Here is an 11796-nt window from a genome sequence, read left to right on the forward strand (position 1 = left end):
CCCATTTAACGATTGGTTGATGTTGGCGCTACGACCATAAAACAACAGTACTGACACGTGTATTACAGAAAGCCAAACCATTAGTATATTACTGCATCTTCTCACCCCGCCCCAAATATAGTTTCCATCCCTTTTTCCTTGATTAATTGAAATATTCCGCCCATGGCTTTCGTTTCGTATGACCTAAGATTTACTGTCAGTTTGATGGTCTTTTTTGATGCGTCAATTTATATTCACTATAAAAATATGAAAAAAAGAAAAGAAAAAAAAAGTTTAAGCACATTCCTAATTGATTGAGGTTTGTGTATTAGTTGTATAATACGTTGGACGTACAGAACCTATGGTTTGACGTAACAATAGAATACACAATACTAAAATGAAAAAAAAGAATTATTTACAATAGCACCTGCACCAGACATTAGCACTACAAGTCAAAAATAATGTGTCTATAATATAAATAAATTTATATATATAATATATAAATAAATATTGTGTATATATATATATGTCTTTACGATACATTTTGTTTCAGCCCCTTCCCCCCAGTGGTACAGCGCTATGTCTGCGGACTTATAACGCTAGAAACTGCGTTTCGATACCCGTGGTGGGCAGAGTACAGATAGCCTCTTATGGAGCTTTGTGCTTAACTACGTAGCAACAAATATGTTTTTGTTTTAATTTTTTTGTATTTACAACTTCATTCCTGCCATGATAATTGTTCCTAAAATTATACGCTCCTACACCTTTGAGGTTTTATTGTTTACCACCTTTTTATTTTGGTTGAATTTCGCTACCCGAGGGCTAAATGTGCTAGCCATTTCTAATTTTGAAGTGAGAAACTATAGGAAAGACTTCTAGTCAACATCACCCACCGCCAACTCGTGGGCTACTCTAATCAAACAATGGAATATGACCGTCACTTTTATAACGCACCCATGCCTCCAAAATGCGGAGCGAACCAAGAATCCACAGCTCGGCACGCTAACCACTGGGCCGCGTTCTGCCCTATTCGTTTCCTGCCAAAACCTTAGTAAAATAACCTGTGACCACACTCTTCCTGGTAATTTTCAATTCGTTTCAGTACTTGCTAAAGTTTTTTGATTATATCGGTTCATTAAACTCTTCAAGGTAAACATTGCATGGCCAGGTGGTTAGAGCGCTTAACTCGCAGTCTGCGGATCGCGGGTCCCACTAAACATGCTCGCCCTTTTAGCCGTGGGGCGTTATAATGTGACGGTCAATCCCACTATTCGTGGTGGTGATGACTAGCTGCCTCCCCTCTAGTCTTTTACTACTAAATTAGGGACGGCTAGCGTAGCTAGTCCTCGTGTAGCTTTGCGCGAAATTGAAAACAAGTGAACTAGAGGGAAGATGGCTAGTCAAAAGCATCTACCGTCAACTTTTGGACTACTTATTTAAACGGAATAGTGGGAGTTTGCTTTTGCTCACTCTTACAGCGTGCCCACAATCTCACAGATTCATAGTTTTGGCACGCTAACCACTCGGCCACACTCAGCCCACATGCACTGCTACAAACAGATGGCAGGACACCACAAAAAATATTGGGCATTTTCTACTTGCACTTTGAAAAGCACTTTATAAGCACAAGAGCTAAGCAGTCGAGTTAATAGACCTATAATATTCAGTTAAAGCTTCCACTGATATCAAAACTACTGATCGGATGAAAGGTAACCAGTGATCACACCCACCACCGCAAGGACTCTGTACGTCTTTGAACCGAATAACGGAATTAACTAACTGTTACAATAGTGTAGAATGCGTTTATCGGCATTGCGGTGCGAACGCTGATCCTTCTAATCCGCATCCCGAGAAGCTAATGAGTAGACCATGTCTGATCCTACACTACAAGAGTTATTTGGTTTTTGGTCTGTCTTTGCTCAGTGTTGCTGAAGTCCCCAGAAATGTTCCACAGTGATACGTGTAAAATTCAAAAAATAGGCTGGATCTCTCTCTCTCTGTCGTTTCACCAAAATTCAGAATTTTAGTGATCAAGGTTTGTTTGTTTGTAGTTAAGTACAAAGCTACACAACGAGCTATCTGTGCCGTGCCAACCACGGGTATCGAAACCCAGTTTTTAGCGTTGTAAGTCCGCAGATGTGCCGCTGAGCCACTGGGGGGGGGGGTCTAGTAATCAAGGAAAGTCACCATGAAATAACGTTTTATAGTTAAAACTAACATAATCAACAACCTAATAGCGCAATAGCCGTTTTACTGTAATCGAGCTTTTATAGCGCAATAGCCGTTTTACTGTAATCGAGCTTTTATAGCGCAATAGCCGTTTTACTGTAATCGAGCTTTTATAGCGCAATAGCCGTTTTACTGTAATCGAGCTTTTACTTTTAGAATGCAATTTAGGAACTCACAGGTAAGGTTTTTATACGGAAATAAGTATTTTTAACAGAAACTAAAACAAAAATAAATGGATTAATTTTAAAGTAACAGATTTGCAGAGTAAAAATATTTACAGTTGATGGACTAACACGGGCTACGGCGCCACTGTTACAGTTGAAAGACATCCGTTAGAGTAACACGGGCTACAGCGCCGCTGTTACAGTTGATAGACATCCGTTAGAGAACACGGGCTACGGCGCCGCTGTTACAGTTGATAGACATCCGTTAGAGAAACACGGGCTACGGCGCCGCTGTTACAGTTGATAGACATCCGTTACAGTAATACGGGCTACGGCGCCGCTGTTACAGTTGATAGACATCTTTTAGAGTAATACGGGCTACGGCGCCGCTCTTACAGTTGATAGACATCCGTTAGAGAAACACAGCCGTCGGCGCCGCTCTTACAGTTGATAGACATCCGTTAGAGTTACACGGGCTTCGGCGCCGTTCTTACAGTTGATAGACATCCGTTAGAGAAACACAGCCTTCGGCGCCGCTCTTACAGTTGATAGACATCCGTTAGAGTAACACGGGCTACGGCGCCGCTGTTACAGTTGATAGACATCCGTTAGAGTAACACGGGCTATGGCGCCGCTGTTACAGTTGATAGACATCCGTTAGAGTAACACGGGCCACGGCGTCGCTGTTACAGTTGATAGACATGCGTTAGAGTAATACAGGCTATGGCGCCGCTCTTACAGTTGCTAGACACTCTTTAAAGTAACATGGGCTACGGCGCCGCTCTTACAGTTGATAGACACCCGTTAGAGTAACACGGGCTACGGCGCCGCTCTTACAGTTGATAGACACTCGTTAAAGTAACACGAGTTTCGCGTCGCTCAGGCAATTTAATTTTGAGAAATTGAGCCGTACGTGGTCTAGTGATTAGTGTTTCGGGCTGCGGATGTTAAGGTACAAGGTTAAAGACGCAGTTTGCCACTTAACAGGCTCCACGTTTTAATTTATGAGAACATTAATAACTGTGATAGTCAATCCGTTTATTCGGCTAAGAGAAGACATATAGACGGAGGGTGCTGTTAACTGCTTGTCCTTCCTTTGGTCAGGAGTTATAATATTTTGGAATGGTTATACCCGAACGTCAAGAGATTCTCATCTGGTCGTATAGTCCACATGCCGTGTAAGGTAAAGGTCAGATAACAAAATATTACACCTTACTCTGATACCTCTTTTCTTTTTGTGTGTCTGTGTGATTTTTATTATAAATTATTGATTAGGTATAATAAAAATGCTAATTGTTTAATTTTATTTAAACGAATAGTTTCATTTAAAAAATGTCTAATTCAAATTTTGTTTGTTGAGATGTCGCTAAATATTTTCCATTTTCAGAAATCTTTTACGTTAGCTGTATTTTTTTTTCTTCTATGATTACATCTATGCAAATACTAGTAATAACGCTAAAAATCAGGTTTCGATACTAGCGGCCAGAAGAGGGCAAAGCATAGATAGCTAATTGTGTAATATTGTTCTTAACAACAAACAAACAAACTTTTGGATTTTCTGGATAAATTTCATGATTTTTTTTCAAAAAAGGCAATAGACTTAAAGTCTTAATAACTTTCAGTCTTTTTGTTTGGAGAACATTGAGAAATGTTGTAGATTTATCAAAACAGGACTTACTAATTAATATACTGTATACAAGAAAGGAGAATATTTTGAAATTTACATTTAAAGTCTACTAGAAAATATTGAATTAATTATCACCGATCAAACTTTAACTTAGGGATGATACAAACAAAAGAGGAATAAAATCTATAAAATAATAAAAGTGTTGCTTTCGTTTTGACTGGTCCCCCGATGGGGCAGTGGTAAGTCTACGGACTTACAACGCTAAAATCTGGGATTCGATTCCCCGCGATGGATACAGCAGATAGATCAAACCCTCTCCGATACAATCCGAATCGTGGTAGTTATTTAGGATAAAATATCTTTTAGGCCACGAAGGGATCTGAAAGATAACCAGGGGCAGTCAGAAACTTTTGTTTCTCTTCTCACCGCTTCATGATTTAGGATTATATGGCACGTGATAATTAAGGATTTTGAACTAAGAGGGGTGGAGTTTTTAATTAGAAACAAAACATAAATGTGGAACGTCTCAAGACATCGAGAGGAACCGTTTTTGTGGAGATCTGGAAATAAGACAAAGGTAGGAGAGTTACGAACTTCTTGTTGAGAACTGCTTCTTGAGATCGTTCAATAGAAGAACGAGACTGTATGTCGATGTATGACGAATTTTCATTTGCACTGAGCAAGAATGGTGTATTTTCTATTTGATCATACATGTTAATGTTGTAAATTAGACACTTTTAGAAACTTAAATCACACCAAGAAATCAGACAGTGAACAACAAGAAGAAAAAGGATATTTTGGCAATGAACTTGATAAAACTTGAACTTTTCTTTCCAAGAACGAAATTCCACCATACAGCTGGTTATTTCTGAGAAAAAGCGACCATTCGTTTATTTGCTTTCAATCCAAGTAGTGGGTTTTAAATCAATATTACCTAGTCAATATTGAAAGCAGTTAAGAATTTAGAATTGACAAAATATAATGGCTTGATATAGTTTTCATCATAGAAATAGCAACATGTGCATGTTAACATTATATATACATATATATATACCTCGTATTATTCTAACAAGAAAACATTACAGAATTTGGTCCAAATGTTCGTTGGTTATACTAATGCTGTGAAGATAAAAATAGTTTACGTTTGTTGTGAGATCAAAACGCTTCCTTTCCTAAAACAACCGTAGCTACAATTTGACTTAACCAATTGTTTCTGAAAGCCTAACAGCTCGTGCTTAAAAAGCTTGCTATTTTCAACAACGCTAAGACTTGTAGCTAATAATCGATTCGTTGTTGGAGTAACCGTCATATACGCACAACCCACGGCATTTAAGAATTATCAAAGCTTTTATCGAGGCCTACATATAAGAAACAGATGGGAGGAAATGGAGCGAACTTATTGGATTAAATTGAGTAAGAGAGGTTATCGATTGTGTCTACGTAATCAATTTTGTATAATGGCTCGTAACATTTAGTAATAAGATTTAGGTTGAGCTATGTTAGTTTACATTTTCTTGATGAAAAGTAAAACCCCCAACATGGCTGCAGTAATTACACATTGAGATCTAGACTGATATCAGATAGATAGGTGTAAATTGAATGAAGAATACTTACATACGAAGCAGTAAAACACAATTTCTCAAAATTGTTTGGGCTGGTTGTGGCCTAGTAATTATTATGCTAGGATACAGATCAAAAGGTTTAAGATTCGAACTGATATGCCGCTGAACGAGACCCGAGATTTCATTTGTGGGCGTGTGATAAAAGTAGCAATCAATCCAGTTATTCGGTTCAAGGAGCAGGACAAGTCCCTTGTGGAGGCTAGTGTTGCTAGTTGGCTACTATTCTCTACCTGAACCATATGAAGTTTTGACCTGGCCCCTTAGCCCACTTTGAAAATACCAATGCCCCATCTCAAATTTGTTATTTCTATGAACCTGAAATACAATATTATGTTAATTATAGGCGATATGTTTTTTGTTTATAATAATGTTTGTTTGTTTTTTGGAATTAAACAAAAAGCTACACAATGGGCTATCTGTGCTCTGCCCACCACGGGTATCGAAACCCGGATTCTAGCATCGTAAGTCCGCAGACATACCACTGTGGCACTGGGGGGCTTATAATAATGAAGAAGAATATTAAGGTTTCACAATTATTTACAATACTTCCAAGAAAAGTCATCACGATCATAAAACAAACCTTACGTTCGTTTATGTCATTAAGTTCTACACGAGCAAATCCACATAACTAGTAGTAGGATGAAAGATGAAATTAAGCAAAAAATAAACCATAAACTAGAAAAACTGACACAAGAAAGCAAAGTACAAAGTAAAATTAAGCAAATATTCATCCGGCGCTAAATCACTTAACTTCAGAAGAGAAAGGAAAACTGAAAACTAAACATACCTACAGTTCTTGATTACGTTTCTTGTTTAAAGAGTCTTATTTAAGTACATCTACTCCTATTCTCCATGTAAGTATTCACAGTTGATTTTGTCTCATGAATTGCTAACACTCGTCTATATAGATATATATATAGTTAAAACAGTTGAAGACGACTGAACTTATTTACAGTATGATCTTCATATTACCAACTTCAATAGAAATGAAGAGACGAATAAGACAACATACGATTATGGTTGTGACTATAGAAAAAAGTCAACTTTACCTTTCCTAAACTCTTACGTTTATTGCACTTGTTAGCCCATCAAGAGTGGAGTCATCGAGACTTATTGCACTTTTTATATATATGAATGATGTTCCAGGTTCCGGATACTTTTGGGAACACTTCCTTCACCTTCGATCATGCTCAATCTGATGACCATGATTACGCACTACTGCTTGACATCGCAAGTTTCATTGTAACACGTTTCTGTGAAGGATAGCGAGATCAATCTTAGACCACATATATTGATAGACTTTTCTTCACGGCAAGCGGGCGTCGGCTTCGAAGACCATATTTAACCAGAACAAAGGCACAAAATTACATTGGAGCTGCATCAGGGGACGTGATCGGTATATGGTTATATGTGGTTATTGTGATTACACTTTCCTCGGCTGTCACTTTCGTGAAATCAGATCTTGATTTCAAGGTGTGGCTGGAAGTTTGTGAACTTTTGGCCTGAGAATCTTCGTCAGTTTTAAAACTTTGTTTAACATCTGGTTAGAAGTACAAGAGTACATGCAACGGCGTTTTGGATAGAAGTGTTGTCTTTCGTAACCATGGATTGGAGTTACTGCCCTAAACGAGTTTTTTTTTTTTTTGCCTTCATGAAGAACACTGAAAGCTCCCTTCTTTTGGATGTTGTCTTATGTGGTTCCACGTCGTTTCACGATCACGCTGGATGAATATTTCAAAATCACTTTTTTTCTTAGTGAAGATAAAGTTAATATGTTTAATTTTGCAACTAACTAAGAAGAAACTAAGCTCAACTAACTATATTTTTAGCTAGTATATTTTCATGTAATGTATGAGTTCAGAGAAGAGTGAAACTGTTAGTACATTATAACGACCTATTCTATGCATTATTTAATTTCTCTAGATTAAAAATGATAATTTTTGTCATAATAGTTACGTGACATCAGCGCACTTCAACGACTGAACAATAATTGTAATTTATACTTTCAAAATATGTATTTGATAATACTTATGAAGAAACTGTGGTATATACTCATCAAATATGTATTCAATAATCTTGATGAAGAACATCACATGAGCATAGGGTTTTCTAATCTTTGAGCTTCTAATAGGCTGAAAACAGGCATGAAAGTATTAAGATTATTATCCTATTTTTGTTCTGAGTAATATTTTAATTAGTTAGTCACCTGACATACAATTAACTTTCTTTGCTTTCTATAAACGTAAATATTATCACGACCTACATCTCCAGAATGTAACTTTAGTGAACTTGTAAGATATAGATTGCTCCTGAGGAAGCTGAAATAGCAAAATATTTAGCTAATAAAGTTATATTTTGGAGATACAGGTCGTGATTTTATTTACGTTTTTATAAATGTCCCATAAGAAACATCAGTTTGCGTTAAACAAAGTTAAGAAGAAGAATTTATTTTGCTTTCCCAGAACCTTCAGAATTTGAGAGTAACTCATTATTAAAGACATGTTTGAATGTCTTAAAGAAATATTCATGGTTTTAGTTGATAGACCAAAGAAGACATCACGGATAATCTGAAACCTATTCTTATCCAACATAATAACTCAGCCAGTTTCTACAAAGTTTCATTCAGGCACCTTTCTCGGTTGTTTTTTATTTATTATTATTTTGTAAGTTTGATAATACAGGGTTCGAGCCGATATTTAGTAAATGTGCCATTCAACTTATTATGATCACCAAGGGTCAGTATGTTCCAAAGGTTTACGAGTTCACTCAACTTACTCTTTCAAAATAGCTTAACTAAATTGGTTAGATTCGAAGGAAACGACCATATACGACTCTGCAGTTTGGGGAGGATAAAGTCAATTATTGAATTGTTATGCCCGTTGTTACAAACTACGTTATATAAAAAATAAAGAGACCCGTCTAATTATACCGTGAAAGAACTTTCGACAAAATATACGATATCTATAAAGAGCTTTAAAGATCATGTTTTCTCAAACCGTTGCATCATTTGAGCTTCCATTTCTATTTTCAATCGCCTTAAAGAAACACGAATAAACTAGTCTCCGAACTTTATGACTTCATGATTTCACTAAGCAGAAATGATGGTTTTACATGTTAAAGGTATCGACTGTCATAGATTTTAACAGTTAATTAAAGTAGTGAAATTAGAATTATATATATTTTTTAAGTCTTCATAAGCGGCAGATCGGAAGTTCTGTGCTTAGTTTTGATGACATATCGTGTTATAGGAGTTTCTCTTTTGAAAGTAGCTTTTAAGTAAAAATGTTTTGATGAGTTTTGAAACGCCTCTTGTAAACATTCGCGCTTAAAATAAATTGAATTTCGTGCAAACCTACTTGAGCGCTACCTGCGTGTCCCCCCAGTGACACAGCGGTTTATCTGCGGACTTACAACGCTAAAAACTGGGTTTCGATACCCGTAGTGGGCAGATCACAGATATTCCTCCGTGTAGCTTTGTTCTTAACGACAAACAAACAAGCTACCTACGCTAGTCGTCCCTAATTTTGAAGTGATAGATTAAAGGAAAACCTACACCACCCACCGCCTACTCTTAGGCTATTCTTTTACCAACGAATAATGGTATTGAACAACACATTATAACGCCGTTAAGGTTGAAAGAGCGAATATGTTTGATGATGGGATTCTAACCCTCGACCCGCAACTTGCTAGTCGAGCACCTTAACCACCAGGCCATGCCAGACCGTTTATTTTATAAAATATGTGATCTTTATATATTTGTTAAATTGTGTAATTCGAGCTCTAGCTGCCACCTGATGCAGAGCAAAACAGGTTGTAATGCTGAAAATTTACACTATTTTTCATTATCTTAATAATATCGCTTCTAGGCTGACAATAAACTATGCTAAACACCTTGGAATGTGAGATGTAATAAACTGATCCTTTTAACAGTACCTTCTGATGCAATTAACTCTTTTTTTTATTTGAATCCAGAAATTGTTCGACTATTCTATGATACATCAAAATTATACATCAGTTGGCATTAAATTCAAAAAAGGGTAAAAAATGATAGGTTAAAAAAAATACGAAACTATCACTTTTTATCCAATAAACTTGTTTGGAATATCTCATCTAAACAATCTAAAAATATTTATCATTTTCTTCGTGAAAATGAGAAGATTTGTTTTGATTATCTAATATTTACACATACTAAACAACTAAAACTATATTTGGAAGACATTAGTAAAACAAAATTATGAAAGTGATTTCGTAAGTTCTCGTACTCAATCTAACAAAAAATGTATCTATAAATGCAAACTCAGGTCTCAAATACAGTTCAAAACGTTTAATGAAGTTTTGTTTTCAAGTATTCTCTTGTACTTATTAGAAGTGGAATGTTATATGAATTTAATTATCAAGTTTGTTTTCCAAATACATTGTACATTCTGAGGTCATACCCTCACTGTTTAGACTAGTTATTCCTAATTCTTTCTACTTGAAATCGCACACATTTTCTTAATAAATTGTTCAAAGTCTGACCAGAGAACAAAGTCTCTGGACTCAGGAATAAAAGGGATCGTGTCAATGATTTCGAGGTGACGGTTTGTTCTAAAAATTTAATAAATCGTGTTTATAGAATATAATTTTCGAGATATATTATCTAAAAGAAAGGAATAAAAACTGAAGTGGCAGCGTTATCGAAAGGAAAATGGATGACATTAGCATCGATCTACAAGTAAAATCAACCTCACGAAGCCTTGGGCAGTTTTCTTCGTTTATATAGAGCGTTTCTTAAGGTAACAAAAACGATGCGTGATGAGTCTCAGCCCAATTGTTGTACCTGTTTACAGGCATGATGTTGGGACAAACTTTTTGTGTTTAAAAGCAATTCTGTAATTATTCAAAGCACACAAGTAAAGCAAATTTCTTTGCACTTTTAAATATAATTATTGATTTTTTTCTTCTAATTGTTTAACCTATTATCTACTGTAAATAATCCTACTAAACAAGGTATCCTTACCAGACAAATATCTATAGTACTTTATTTGGGAAAATCTGAAGACGTTGTTAATGAAAGATCCTGAGGGAAGAAAACTTAATACTCAGTTTTACTTTAGAATGCCTCCTAAACTTATTCATCTGGTTAATATTTATCAAGGAAACCAAATCCATTTATGTGGAGGGTGTAGGAATAATCTTTCTCTTTATGTGCTTGTTCTGCAGCATAAAGACTAAAATAAGACTAGAAAAAACAAAATGTATACCTATTTCATCTCAGTAGCAGAAATACACTTTAACCTAGCGAAAAGTCAGGTCGAAAACAGGAACGGAAAGAGTTTGGTAAACATGCTTTGAATTTTCTTACATTTACTGTCCCTCGGTGGGTCAGTGGTCAGTTTAAGGACTTAGGAGCTGTAATCCGAGATTCGATTCCTCGAGGTGGATAAAGTTCAGATAGTTCATTGTATAGCTTTTCACTAAAAAAAGCAACATCAACTTAACTATACTACTACAAAAAGTTTTGGGTTAAAAGTAAAAATAAATAAATAAATAAAGGAGTCAAGTTTAGGACTTGTATTACAAAAACTCAAGTTACCACTAAGCTTTTCACTCTAGCAATGATGGTCTCAGTTTCCTTCCTCAATTTTAGTCAAGCACGTGAGGTGTGTCTAAGTATTAAGGGCGACTTTCTAAACGAAATCTACTAATTTCTATTTAGCGATGACAAGGTGGCTTCTATAATAACGAGTTGAAATCTTAAATCCTGGTGGTGTAAATATTTCTGTTTGTTCACATGTAAGTGTGATTAAAGTCCTGTTGTTGTTGGAGGTAGCTTCTAATTTAAGATTTCAACTCGTTATTACCTGGTGGTGTAAATATTTCTGTTTGTACACATGTAAGTGTGATTAAAGTCCTGTTGTTGTTGGAGGTAGCTTCTATAATAACGAGTTGAAATCTTAAATCCTGGTGGTGTAAATATTTCTGTTTGTACACATGTAAGTGTGATTAAAGTCCTGTTGTTGTTGGAGGTAGCTTCTATAATAACGAGTTGAAATCTTAAATCCTGGTGGTGTAAATATTTCTGTTTGTACACATGTAAGTGTGATTAAAGTCCTGTTGTTGTTGGTGGTAGCTTCTATAATAACGAGTTGAAATCTTAAATCCTGGTGGTGTAAATATTTCTGTTTGTACACAT

Source organism: Limulus polyphemus, unplaced genomic scaffold, assembly GCF_000517525.1.
Source record: "Limulus polyphemus unplaced genomic scaffold, Limulus_polyphemus-2.1.2 Scaffold2296, whole genome shotgun sequence".
NCBI lineage: Eukaryota > Metazoa > Arthropoda > Merostomata > Xiphosura > Limulidae > Limulus > Limulus polyphemus.